The 12,222-nt window shown below is 37.9% G+C and overlaps 2 non-coding genes and 1 pseudogene across 2 annotated transcripts; all 3 read left to right on the plus strand.

Annotated features, from left to right (window-relative positions):
* Positions 1 to 547: 547 nt before the first annotated feature.
* Positions 548 to 8,427, plus strand: LOC141666162 (rust resistance kinase Lr10-like; annotated as a pseudogene).
* A 784-nt stretch (positions 8,428 to 9,211) lies between these two features.
* TRNAP-UGG (transfer RNA proline (anticodon UGG)) lies at positions 9,212 to 9,283 on the plus strand. Its single transcript has one exon. It is a non-coding gene; the product is annotated as a tRNA-Pro (tRNA).
* Positions 9,284 to 9,768: 485 nt separating this feature from the next.
* On the plus strand, positions 9,769 to 9,840 carry TRNAP-UGG (transfer RNA proline (anticodon UGG)). Its single transcript has one exon. It is a non-coding gene; the product is annotated as a tRNA-Pro (tRNA).
* The last annotated feature ends 2,382 nt before the right edge of the window (positions 9,841 to 12,222 follow it).

Raw genomic sequence — 12,222 nt, forward strand, 5'->3', positions numbered from 1 at the left:
CTTCGTCCACCCCTACAGTGTCCTGCACAACAATCAAAGACTTGTTGAGCCGCCTTAAAAATACTTTTCAAATCAAAGACTCGTCGACTTGCCTATATAAAAGAAAGACTTGCTTCAAATCAAAGACTTGTTGGCTTAACTCAATAATGAAAAATGAAAGACTCGTTGACTCAGCTAAAAATTTATTAGGGATTGTCACACTAACTTTAGGATGTACGTAACTTCACTGGATATCGCGAGACACGTCATAACTCCGTCAAACAATGATAAAACTTTTAAATGGATATAACGAGCAAGGTTATAATCCCGTCAAATTATAATTGAACTTTTAATTTAAAAGTAAAAGGCCGTGATTAATAGCTAAACTTATAAATTCTTATATAGCCCCGTCAAGAATAATCAAACTTCTAATTTAATTAAGAGTAAAAAGTTTCATTATCATTAGCTAAATTTATAAAATCTTGGCTGTTGTTAAAAGCATTAGTCACCTGAAGAAATAATTTATAAGAAGATACTCTCAAGGATTTGTGGACTTGCTAATTAATCCATGGGTGTCCAGTTATTTGCTAATCTTGCCTTGATAATACTAGTGCTTGCAACAAAAATAGAAGCTGTAGATGAGGAGTGCAGGATCACTAGATGCTCCCATCATGGCCCAGAAATCCGGTTTCCGTTTCAGGTTAAAGACCAGCAGCCTGAGCACTGTGGCCATCCTGGATTTCGAGTTTCTTGTCATGCACAAGTAACTTTTCTGGAGTTTCAATACCTGGCAAACACATCCCTGCAAGGAATCCAGCTCTTCCTTTCAACAGAGGCAGCTGTTAATTCCATCAACTACACATCTCAAGAGATAGTGCTTGATCTTGGTCCTTCCCGGTACTTGACCAAAAATCTTTCTCCTTAGAAGAGAGATCCTTGAGTCCAGTTGAAACTGTCTCCTTAAAACTATTTCGTCTCTCACCGTATGTGCGAGTCGATAGCCTCCCAGGATAAAACGAGGTAGCGGCGGCGTTACGGATAACAAGCACCTTCAGCGAGCTTGAACGGGTACGAAACTATCACCGAGAGAAAGAGAGTTTTGTGTTTAAAGGCGAATATGTTTTATGCCATAATATTTGAGCTAAATTCTAATGGAAAATAATAATTTCCATTATTAAGAGAATATCATCATATCTCACACATCTTTTAGTCATAATGCTCAAAAATATGACTTACTAATATGGGACTTATACCCATATTTTTCCAACAATCCCCCACATGGGTGAGATTGGTGATCTTAGTAGCACACACCAGACAGACAGACAGACACGGAGTTTGACTTGGTGATAGTTTCTTCGATCAGATATAGCATACGATAGGTAGAGAATGCTCATTGAACCTTCGCTCGAGTAAGCATACCGACTTTACTGGTAGACAGTAGACGTGCTTGTCCTTGAACTGTTCAACCGTTTGTGTAAACGATGATATACTTATCACTATATCTTTTCCGACTCGTTCAGCTCTCATGAGTATGTCCATTTTGGCCATGGAACATCGTCCTGGTTCTGCAGAAGTTTCTAAAGAATTGTGCCTCGCAATTCTCCTTTGAAGCGGCCTCACTTCTCTCCCACATAGGTGATCTTTATCTTATAGAGTAACCCGCGTTTACTCAACTGAATTCCATGCGTTCACTCCTGAGCTCCATGTATTCATCAAAGATCATTAAAAGCTCAAAGCTTAACCTCGTAACTTACGGGTCTCACTGTTTCCTCATCATAGGAACAGGTCAGGGGTTACCCCCACAGTGATTTGGTCATCATGATTTAGTTGTCCCATTGAACCAAGTTCTTGGGATCTCCAGTCAGCAATGGTTGGGTGTCCACCATGATGCCGTTAAGCAATAGGCTTAAGGCCCATCCCTCTCGATGATTTCTCAACCACTTCTCTTGATAACCCTTTGGTTAGTGGATCCGCGATATTATCTTTTGACGGTATATAGTCAATAGTGATAATTCCGGTTGAGATCAATTGTCTAATGGAACTGTGTCATCGTCGTATATGACGAGACTTTCCATTATACATCGTGCTCTGCGCTCTGCCAATAGCGGATTGACTATCACAATGAATCCCTATTGCAGTTACAGGCTTTGGCCATCTTGGAATATCCTCCAGAAACTGACGTAGATATTCAGCCTCTTCGGCGCATTTATCTAGTGCCACAAACTCAGCTTCCATCGTGGAATGAGTTATCACCGTTTGTTTTGAGGATTTCCATGATATTGTCGCTCCAGCTAATGTAAACACATAGCCGCTCGTAGACTTAAGTGCTTTTTAGCTAGATATCCAATTTGCGTCAGTATATCCTTCTAATACTGCTGGGTATCTGCCATAGTGCAGTCCATAATCTCGAGTTCCCCTCAAGTACCTTAGTACCCTTATGATCGCTTTCCAGTGATCAGCTCCCGGATTACTCGTAAACCTACTCAACTTGCTAATTGAGTATGCAATGTCTGGTCTTGTACAACTCATGAGGTACATCAGACTACCAATTATTCTCGAGTATTCCAATTGGGAAACAGCTACACCTTTGTTCTTGGATAGGTGCAAACCACAGGTGTCCTAGCTTTCTCAAAGTCATCCTTAAGAAACTTCTCAAGGATCTTGTCAACATAATGTGGTTGACTTAATGCGAGACCCTCTGATGTTCTAGAAATTTGAATTCCCAGAATTACATTTGCTAGTCCCATGTCTTTCATGTCGAATCTTGATTTCAACATGTCCTTGGTAGATTTGATCACTTTATCATTGCTTCCGGCAATAAGTAGATCATCTACATATAGCGTCATCATGACATAGCCATTGTCATTCTCCTTGACATAGTTATTCTCGTTATCCTTGTAATAGGCACAGCTATCACATTCATTGATTTTGAAGACATTGGCCAGCACGACCTCATCAAATTTTTCATGCCATTTCATAGGCGCTTGTTTCAAATCATACAATGATTTCACCAATCTACAAACTTTCCTTTCTTGTCCTGGGACAACAAACCCTTCGGGTTGTTCCATATAGATTTCCTCATCTATGTCCCCATTTAGGAAGGCTATTTTCACATCCATTTGATGTACAGTTAGATTACGCATTGCAGCAATAGCAAACATCATCCTTATGGACGTTATTCTCATTACAGGAGAATATGTATCAAAATAATCAAGGCCTTTTTGTTGCTTGTATCCTTTAATCACAAGTCTGGCCTTATACTTATCAATAGTGCCATCAGTTTTCAACTTCTTCTTGAAAACCCACTTGCTACCTAATGGTTTGCAACCAGTTGGCAAGTCCACTAATTCCCAAGTATGATTTTGCATAATTGAATCAACTTCATTCTTGATGGCCTCTTTCCACATAGGCCCATCAGGTGAGGTAACCGCCTCCTTATAAGTTTTTGGGTCACCTTCTTCGAGCAAATAGGTCATAAAATCAGACCCATAGGATTTCTCCGTTCGTTGTCTTTTGCTCCTTCTCACTACCCCCACATTTTCGTCTTCACTTTCGTCACTCTCATTATCGTCATCTACAGACTCATGAGATCGTTTAGACGTCGTAGGTTGTTGGTTTCCTGAATTACAGGGAAACATCGTCTCAAAGAATGAGGCATTCCTTGATTCCATAATGGTATTCTTTTGAATATCAGGAATCTTGGATTAATGAACAAGAAACCGATATGCAGTGTTGTGTGGAGGATATCCGATGAAGATACAATCCACAGTCTTAGGATCTATCTTCACCTTCTTCGGTGTAGGGATCAGTACTTTTGCAAGGCACCCCCACACTTTCAGGTGTTGGTAACTTGGTTTCTTTTTCTTCCACATTTCATAAGGACTTACATCCTTATTCTTGCGCATCGTAATATTTAAAATATTATTTGCGCTTAGGATGGCTTCTCCCCACATCGATTGTGGAAGCCCAGAGCTTAACAACATCGCATTCATCATTTCTTTCAGAGTGCGATTCTTCCTTTCAGCCACACCATTTGACTGAGGGGAGTATGGTGCAGTGACCTCATGGATTATACCATGTTGTGAACAGAATTCTCCAAATGGTTCAACATATTCACCTCCACGATCACTTCGTATCGCTTTGATTTTCTCAGTCTGTTATGTCTCAACTTCTTCCTTATAGATTTTAAATTTATCTATAGCTTCGTCTTTGCTTTTCAACAAATATACATAGCAGTATTTTGTACAATCATCAATGAATGTAATAAAATACTTGTTTCCTCCTCTTGTTGGAGCGAATTTTAAATCACATATGTCGCTATGTATTAGGTCTAGCACTTTGGTGTTCCTTTCCACACGTTTAAATGATGATCTCGTTAATTTTGCCTCAACACAAGTCTCACACTTATGTTTTGAATTGATAGTAAGTTTAGGTATGTATTCTTTTGCACTTAAACGTCGTAAAGTATCATAATTTACATGTCCTAATCTAGCATGCCATAAATTAGGAGACTCAAGCAAGTAAGCAGAAGAATTCTTCATTTCATTATCGTCCTTAACGGACATTACATTGAGCTTAAAAAGCCCATCGGTTAAATAACCCTTGCCTACAAACATACCACTCTTAGACAAAATTACTTTATCTGACTCTATTACAATGCGAAAGCCATGCTTACTCAACAGAGAACCAGACACAAGGTTCTTGCGAATATCAGACACATAAAGTACATTCTTCAAAGTCAGATTCTTTCCAGAGGTCATCTTCAGGATCACCGTGCCTTCACCCTCAATGGTAGAAGTTGCTGAATTCCCCATGTAGAGCTTCTCACCAGCATCAGAAGCTTTGAGGCTAGAGAAAATCGCCTTGCCTGAGCAAACATGCCTAGTAGCACCAGTATCAATCCACCATTCACGTGGATTAGAACCGACCAGGTTCACTACAGAGACCGTAGCACAGAGGTCTATATCACCCATATCCTTGGAGATATTCTCTACCATGTTTGCTTCTTTCTTCTTGTTGGGCTTCTTGGGCTTCTTGTAGTCAGAAGACCTATGACCAACTTTATCACAGTTGTAGCACTTTCCCTGAAATTTCGACTTCGAAATCCCTCCTTTGGGTGCCAGCTTTGCCCCTTTACTAGAATTAGTCTTCTTGGGCTTGGAGCTTTGAGCATGCTCCACCATGTTTGCCTTCTCAGTGGCAACATTAACTTTCTTCTCGGACCCTCTGTTGTCTTCTTCAATACGAAGTCTAACAATAAGATCCTCCATAGACATCTCCTTTCGCTTGTGCTTAAGGTAGTTCTTGAAATCTTTACATCCAGGTGGAAGCTTTTCAATAACAGCAGCAACTTGGAAAGACTCACTTATGACCATTCCCTCAGCATGAATGTCATGAATGATCACCTGCAGTTCCTGCACCTGACTGACCACAGTCTTAGAGTCTGCCATCTTATAATCAAGAAAGCGGCCAACAATCCACTTCTTTGCCCCAGCGTCCTCGGTTTTATACTTATGGTCAAGTGACTCCCATAAGACCTTAGTTGTTGGCTTCGCGCTGTATACGTTATACAACGAGTCAGACAAACAATTTAACACATAGTTCTGACAGATGTAGTCGAAGTGCTTCCAAGCATCAGCAACATACACAGTCTGCATGTTACTCTCAGCAGTGAGCAACGGTGGTTCTTCCTTAAGGAAGCGATCCATATGCAACGTGGTCAGATAAAAGTGCATCTTTTGTTGCCAACGTTTGAAGTTCGTTCCGTTGAACTTCTCAGGTTTTTCAGCATGTGCAGCAGGCATAGTTGGCATAACAGGTGAAGCAGGCACCACAGGTGGAACAGATGGTACGTGCGTCTGTACTACAGGTGTATGCACACCAGTAGGCACCGCAGGTATGATCGAAGGAGTGAATCCTGCTGATATCTGTCCAAGAGGAACACTAAACTGTCCAATGACAGTGTGTCCCACAGGCACATGTCCCGAAGGCACATGTTCAACAGGCGTTTGACCCCCATCAGATCGTACGATCCGTGCGTTAGGGTTAATCGGCTGCTGGTGAACCCCATCAGATCCAGTGATCTGTGCGTTGGGATCAGCCGTCATGTTCATCGAATCGTTCACAGTTTGGTTCTCCATCGATCTGTTACTCAACAAAACAAGTAGATACAGATGTATCAGTCACAGATGTATATAAAATAAATAGCTTTAAGATTGTGAATACAATCTGCGATTAATACATATAATCAAACAAATGCGTGCGTGAGTAAACGAAATCAAACGGAGGAAGAAAAGATATAAACAGAAGAGAGATCCTCGAGTCCAGTTGAAACTGTCTCCTTAAAGCTATTTCGCCTCTCACCGTATGTGTGAGTCGATAGCCTCCCAGGATAAAACGAGGTAGCGGCGGCGTTACGGATAACGAGCACCTTCAGCGAGCTTGAACGGGTACGAAACTATCACCGAGAGAGAGAGAGAGTTTTGTGTTTAAAGGCGAATATGTTTTTGGTGTGTCTAACCCTAACGCCTTAGAAGTGTTTATATAGGTGTAGATAGACTTGTGCGCTACTCTTTTCCATAATTAAATATCATTAATTATGGAATCAGTGTAATACTTGCAAGCTAATCTATTCCATAAATAATCAGAAACAGAATCAGATTAAATATATCAAGACATACACCATATCAATTAATCTGAAACAAAATCAAATTAATTTATGCCATAATATTTGAGCCAAATTTTAATGGAAAATAATAATTTCCATTATTAAGAGAATATCATCATATCTCACACATCTTTTAGTCATAATGCTCAAAAATATGACTTACCTATATACCCATATTTTTCCAATAGTTGTCACCATATGCAGTAGTTCCTTATCGTTACGAGGGAAGAAGTTATTATGAATCAAATACTACATTTGTCAGCTGTCCCTCAGGTGTCATTGGTGAGTCTACATTTGTCACTTCTCTTGGCGGACAAACTTTCCCAGTTCAATATTTCCAGGACGACACAAGTACTGGTCGACCATCCATAGCTTCATGTACAAAGATTTTTAATTCTTCTCTCCCATTTTCTCTTCTTGCTGGTTGGTCCACTGCCATAAGTTGGTCAACTCCAAATTGTAGCAAATGTGAGGCTAAGGGGGAATACTGTAAGCTGATGAAGAATAATACTATTTGTTTATCTAAAGGTACTTTCATCGCAACTCTTATTGGACTCTTAACTCTATATCTAATGATGCATGCTACGAAATTTCATATCGTGATATTCCTACCCTCTATCATACCAGAGAAACTAATTTACGCTACTCTGATGTAGTACAGGTCAGCGTCATGGTTCAATTAAGCCTATTGCAGATATAATTCCAGGCGCCACTCTTCTTGTGCTGTTTCTAGTTATATTACTGTATTATGTAATCAGAACATATAGGCAAAAGAAATATGACAAACTGAGAATTGAAATGTTTCTGACGGATTACAAAGCGATGAAACCAACAAGATACTCCTATGCTGATATTAAGAAGATCACTAGTCAGTTTAGTGAAAAATTAGGACAAGGAGGTTATGGATCAGTCTACAAGGGCCAAATCACCAATGACTTTTTTGTGGCAGTTAACGTCCTCAACAGTGATCCGAAAGCTAAAGGGGAAGAGTTCATCAATGAAGTGGGTACTATAGGGCGAATCTACCATGTTAATGTGGTTCGTTTGGTGGGGTACTGCACGGATGGCTGCTATCGAGCTCTTGTTTACGAGTTCCAACCAAATAGTTCTCTAGAAAAGTTCACATACTCATCCAAAAATAACCAAAACAATTTCCTTGGTTGGGAGAAATTGCAAGAGTCACTCTAGGCATAGCTAAAGGAATCGAATATCTTCACCAAGGGTGCGCCCATCAGATCCTCCATTTTGACATCAAGCCTCATAATATCTTGTTAGACCAAAATTTCAATCCCAAAATATCTGACTTTGGTCTGGCCAAGCTATGTTCCAAGGACCAGAGCATTGTGTCTATGACTATGGCTAGAGGAACTATCGGCTATATTGCACCAGAAGTATATTCTAGGAATTTTGGTAAGGTGTCGTCCAAATCAGATGTTTATAGTTTTGGAATGTTATTGCTTGAAATGGTGGGAGCAAGGGACAATAATGCAGCGGAAAACACCAGTGAAACGTACTTTCCTGAATGGATATTTCATCGTTTGGAGGAAGGTGGAGAAGTAGCAATCCAAATAGAGAAAGAAGAAGATTCAAACATCGCAAAGAAACTAACAATTGTGGGACTATGGTGCATAGGGTGGCTTCCGGTGGATAGACCATCAATGAAACAAGTAATTAATATGCTAGAAAGACAAGAATGCCCAACTATGCCGCCTAATCCTTTCAGATTATCAAATGTAAGGCCATTTGCTAATGATCTAGAAGTAATTTCTGAATCCGAGTGAGTAAAATTATGTACCTATACATAGATTGTTATAATTTATATCTTCAAGTACAATAAATTTGTAGTAGCTTATAAATTACCTATGTAATATGTATCGAGAATTATGAAAATGTCATCAAGTCTTTAGTGAATTTGATGAACAAAGTTTCCTTTAGCTATCTGAGAGAACAGAGTTTTATTTGCATCTAAATGTACGAAAATGAAATACTACAAGCTTATAAAACTCCTGTTACTGGATATGTTAAGCAAATATAGAAAGGTGAAATTTGAACACATAACCTTTTGTTTCCCATCAAACAAATATGGTGTGTTCTTATTTCGTCTACTGCAAATTTACTGCAACTGCAGTTGAGGGAGAATAGACAAAAATGAATCAACTCCGAGGCTTACAAAATAGTCTACTTACGCAACAATTCTAGTAATTTCCATTGGCATTTTCAAGGAGTTGGTTAACAAATTTTGGTGATAAAATAGAAAGGAGATTGCGTCCGAAATCTAGAATTATATGACACTTTACTCGGCCCTCCTCGAGTCCGGGTTTTGGAGAAAAAACCAGAAACCACACAGTCTGCAGCACTGATAGCATTAATTACAAAATGTAGCAAGTTTCTGATATCAGAATGCTTGTTGGAGAAAGCTACTCTCCTTGAAGTGCTATTTGTATATGATAAAATGAGGGATAAATTCAAATGTACTAATTTTATTATTTCCTAAAATTTTGTACTAGTCCTTGGCTAAGAGATGAAGTGAGATAATGCTTAGATTGGCTTTCCATTACCATTCTAGGGCATTTGGTCTAGTGGTATGATTCTCGCTTTGGGTGCGAGAGGTCCCGAGTTCGATTCTCGGAATGCCCCCTTTTGTTAGTACTCCTTTTTGTAATAAGTAGTTAGTAACTGAACAAGCTTGAGAGACAGAAATCAATTTGTTTAATACTATATGCTGATAAAATAGTCTACTTACGCAACAATTCTAGTAATTTCCATTGGCATTTTCAAGGAGTTGGTTAACAAATTTTGGTGATAAAATAGAAAGGAGATTGCGTCCGAAATCTAGAATTATATGACACTTTACTCGGCCCTCCTCGAGTCCGGGTTTTGGAGAAAAAACCAGAAACCACACAGTCTGCAGCACTGATAGCATTAATTACAAAATGTAGCAAGTTTCTGATATCAGAATGCTTGTTGGAGAAAGCTACTCTCCTTGAAGTGCTATTTGTATATGATAAAATGAGGGATAAATTCAAATGTACTAATTTTATTATTTCCTAAAATTTTGTACTAGTCCTTGGCTAAGAGATGAAGTGAGATAATGCTTAGATTGGCTTTCCATTACCATTCTAGGGCATTTGGTCTAGTGGTATGATTCTCGCTTTGGGTGCGAGAGGTCCCGAGTTCGATTCTCGGAATGCCCCCTTTTGTTAGTACTCCTTTTTGTAATAAGTAGTTAGTAACTGAACAAGCTTGAGAGACAGAAATCAATTTGTTTAATACTATATGCTGATAAAATACTCACTACCAGTAGTTTGCAGTTTTGTAGAAGACAAAACTAGAATAGTGAGAACTTCACAATGAGAATTAGGACTTACTGATATCAGAGACAATAATGCCAAGTACAGCTCACTCACTGGTAAAATTTCTGAGACAATAACGCAATTTATACCCAAAGATGGGCGCACATGATCCTTTCCTCGATCTAACAATGAGTTTTTTGAGTGAGGGAGAGTATTAAAATATAATATATATATATATATATGTTCCAATCGGTTCCATCCTCTAACAACTTAAGAATTAGAGCGAGTGCTTACTCAACAAACTCGGACCATTACATGTACCACTAGAACTCAAATATTGTGTTGGTCAATAAAAGTGAAATTAACAAAATTGATTAAAGAAACACATTTTGATTACATAAAACTTTATAGTTTAACAGGTTCTAGAAGCCATTTATCATAAACTCTTAATGAGGTGGAACCAAATGGATAGGTTGATTTACTTCTTAAAGGGGGTTCTGCTGTGCAGTACTTAGAATTCTGTGCGGCATTTAAAACTTTTACTTCAAGAGATATCTAATAGACAGAGTCTGAATTCAGGTACAACGTAGACGAGCTAAAGCTACAAAACTTCTGGCAACAATGAAGATACGGGAATGGGGGTTAATGGCAATCGGAATGATATGGAAACCTAAGAGGTAGAAAGTAGAAAGTGTATTTATCCCATGGAAGGAATACACTATAATGACTAATTCAAACACTAATGAATGGGATTGATCTAAACACTAATGCATCGGATTGAGATTCTGATTCTTGTTAACCGGACTCATTAAGTCATAGTTTGACCAAAATCTTTCATACCCAATATGATTTGATTTCATCATATCGAAGTTGGAATATAATATTAAGGATAATAAGCGGGGGCACTTTAAATCGAATGATTTTTTGTGGTACCAAGATTTTGAGATCTCAAAACTGTATTAACATCTGCATTTAGAATAAGAACAATTACACTATGATGCAGGAGAGTTCTTGTAGCATATCGAGGTTATTTTGGATCACAAGAAGGTAATGAAAAAAGAGCATGTTCATGTTAGGGACTACTGCGTGATCATGTCAAAATTATGTCCATGTTAGGTACTACTGCATGATCATGTCAAAATCGAGTTTTATTATAGTTGTTCTGAGGAGAAAATACTATGCATGATCATGTTTAAGTCTGCGTGATTGGATATATGATGGTCTGATGAAAAAATGACAAAAATACCTTTTTTTTTAAATTTTTTGATAAGAATACCATTTTTTGAAATGTTTGGCCAAAAATACCTAGCTAATACGCATTTTAAAATTGGATATTACTAATACGCATTTTAGAAATGAGTAACTTGTGTAAAATAAAATTACAAAAAAAATTTAAAAAAATTAATTTTGGATACGCATTCGTGAGATGCGTATCATGACTTTGCAATGCATGATACGCATGTCAGTAATGCGTATCATATTTTACTCTTTTTTTTAATTTTTTTTTTGTTTTTTTTTAAATAATACTCATTTGTCAAATGCGTAATAACCTTACCCATTTTTAAAATACGTATTAGAAATGTATTTTTGGCCATATCTTTAAAAAACCGGTATTCTTGTTACATTTTCTAAAAAAAAGTATTTTTGGCCATCACCCTGGTTAGATCGTGCGTATGGATCGAATGATCATTGCCAAACTAAAAAACTTAACAGTAGCTTTTGAGTATTAAGATGGGAGATATTGAATACTCGTCCTCAAGAGTCAAGACCGTTGAATCACGCTATTTTATCTTTATCACATACTCCTTCCGTCCCAATTTATCGGGTATTGACCTTTTTTTATCATAATTTGAGATAAAATGGTCTCAAATTTCACAATCCCGAAAAATGACCCCTTTTATCACAGAAAAACGTATTATTTAGTTGCGAGTTTACAGAAACGCAATTTTATTTTACGTTTTTACTATTAACGCAATTATTAAATTTATTTTCTATTAAAAAGATAAAGAGAGGAACGCATGTTTTTGATGCGTTTTCGGGTAACGCATGTATATATTGTGTTTTCTTTCAAACCCGGTAACAACTTTTACATGTGGGACCCAACCCATGTGCATCCTCGCTCCAGTTGTACAGCACCTGCTTTGCTTTGTAACTAAAGTTAAAAACGTATTTTTATATTTCGTTTCTAGGTGATATAAAGGACTTTTATTTTTTGTTGTAATATTTTGGGCAATTTATTCCTAATTTGTGACATTAAGGGTCATTTTTTCAATTTATCTGTCT

Source organism: Apium graveolens, chromosome 6 (genome assembly GCF_009905375.1).
Source record: "Apium graveolens cultivar Ventura chromosome 6, ASM990537v1, whole genome shotgun sequence".
NCBI classification, from domain to species: domain Eukaryota; kingdom Viridiplantae; phylum Streptophyta; class Magnoliopsida; order Apiales; family Apiaceae; genus Apium; species Apium graveolens.